The sequence below is a fragment of the Ambystoma mexicanum genome, chromosome 9 (assembly GCF_040938575.1).
Source record: "Ambystoma mexicanum isolate Mex_15411 chromosome 9, UKY_AmexF1_1, whole genome shotgun sequence".
In the NCBI taxonomy this organism is placed as follows: Eukaryota; Metazoa; Chordata; class Amphibia; order Caudata; family Ambystomatidae; genus Ambystoma; species Ambystoma mexicanum.
In genome coordinates this window covers 1345811931-1345814458 of record NC_090931.1, presented here as the reverse complement: position 1 = coordinate 1345814458, position 2528 = coordinate 1345811931, and positions in this window count along the sequence as shown.

Sequence of the window (2528 nt, the reverse complement as noted above, 5' to 3'; positions counted from 1 at the left end):
CAGTGTAAGAAGGAGGCATGGCATCCTTATTGCCTATCAGAGCCATCTTGAAGGAAATCAAAGATTGAAAAGGACGAGACAGTCATCAGAAGGCCTAATAGAAGCCACCTTGAGCTTACTCCTATTTGCGAAAAGCGAGCATCCCAGGGGAGTCAGAACACGTTTCTCAAAGCTATTCAAATTAGTACCATCAAAGTTCCCCGAGATGCTATCGTTCCAACGGCCAGAGAACAGTGCTCTAAGAGAAGCACAACAAGCAGTTGTCAAAGGTAAAGGATGAATATACCAACCTAGCCCCTTATCCCGTGTTGTGGTAAATGTGAGCAGACCCAACAGTTGGACTTATTAAAAATGGCATGCGTGGCATTCATGATAAGTAGCAGAGTATTATTGTGGTACCTTTGTCTATGCTGGAAGTCTCTAGTGACTATTATAAAACCAAATATTATTATAAGAACACAGCAATACATTTTCGGGGCCCATGTACTTTGTCCATTATCCCGGTTGATCACACAATCATTTACAAGTCCCATACGAGCGGTAGCGGTGGCAGGCATTGTAGTCTTCAAACGGAAACCCCCAATGTTTGTTGCTGGCGACCTCCTTGCCGCGCAACTTCATAGTCCTTCCACAACCCTAGCCAACAGAATCCCCTTTCTCAAATTTGGGCAAAAACAAGCCCTCGATGATCCTGTCCTTCTCCGAATGCACAGCCGCACCGTGCCGTAAGTCTATTTTCTTGGACGCAGATTGTACCTTGCTTTTCCCAGTACTGATTGATCCAGAAACAATGTGTTGTCACTTCCCGTTGGAAGCACTGTATCAGAAATAAGTGAAGATGCCGAATTTGAAACAGCAGTTTCCGGAAGCAAACCTTTTGGAGAGTGTGGAGACAAAATGGCAGGTTTCCCAAGCCTCACGGGCTCAGAAAGATTCTCCGATACACTCTCAGCGCTATCTACTGCTTTGGGATAGCTGGTTGCAGCGTTAGCAAGGGCTTCTGTTTCTTCGGTATCGTGTGGCACTGGGTGAGGAAGTTTCTTGACGTGCGACGTGTGGATCCAGTTCTTTCTGCCAGAAACCCGCACCGCCGTCTGTGTGACCAACAGGACCTGGGATGGGCCCCGCCAGCGAGGTGCAAGGCAGGAAGAGCGCTCAAATGCCTTGATGAGCACCCAGCTCCCAGGCCGTATGCTGTGGCCCGGGCCCTCGTATCGCACAGGTAAAGCCTCTCGAACCTGGTGATTAATCAAATACAGGTTTTTAGTCAACTGGCTGCAATAATCTGAAAGTAATACATTTTCAACATTTCTCAAAGATCTACATTTAGGAAGGTTCCAGATGTTGCCCGGTCTCCCCATTACCAGCTCAAATGGAGAGAGCCCAGTCTTAGTTTGAGGGGTTGTACGCATGGCTAATAACACGATCGGTAAGGCGTCCGGCCATTTTAATTTAGTGCCGGCACACGTTTTAGCTAGCTTGTTCTTGATGATACTGTTGTGTCTTTCTATTAGTCCGGCGCTCTGAGCGTGTCTGGCCGAGTGGAACGGTTTGTCGATCTGTAATACCGCACATATCTGCAGAATTACAGCAGCGACAAAATGTGGACCATTGTCCGACCAGATGACTCTTGGTAGCCCGAACCGAGGGAAGTATTCTTTTAACATGGTTTTCGCAGTCGTCATGGCCGTAGCATCTTTGACAGGGAAAGCCTCAACCCATTTACTAAAAGCACAGATGACCACTAATACGTACTTCATATTGTTGCACCGTTCCATTTCAATAAAATCAAAGTGGATGACTTCGAAGGGGACAGAGGGTGGCCCAAAACTTCCCCTTGGAGGTGCTGTACCCTTTCCCACATTATGTTGTAGGCAAATCATGCAGTCCTGAACATAGCGCTGGGCAATTTTCAAAATGTTGTCATTTGCCCAAACTTTCTCTAACATTTTCGGGTCTTTCTGGGCACATATATGCGTAGGACCATGGGCCATGATGACCATCATCATTACATAAGCATCAGGGAGTAGCCATTTCCCTTCAACTATGTCCACCCAACACCCGTCATCATCGAGTTTCCCCAAGCCTACAGCCCACCTCTTGGATTCTTCTAACGTGGCATCAGCTTGGATATCCCGTACAAACCCAACACCCTCGTCCATTGAATAGGTATTTACAGTCTGCCTTGAAACATATATCTCCGTAAAGAGATTGGTAGCAGTTTGTCTAGCTATCTGATCAGCGAAAGTATTCCCTTTTCCTATGTCATCTGTAATCTTTCGATGTGCTGCACATTTCATGACGGCTAACTGAGTAGGGAGCGCAAGCGCTGAGAGTAGTTGTACTATTAGGGAGCCATGCTGGATTTTGGTGCCATGTGAAGTTAAGAACCCTCTCTCTGACCAAAGTCTCCCAAAGTTGTGAACCACCCCAAAGGCATACTGACTATCAGTATATGTGTTTACTGTAAGCCCTTCGGAAAGTTCACAAGCTCGGGTCAATGCTATAATCTCTGCGGCCTGCGCAGA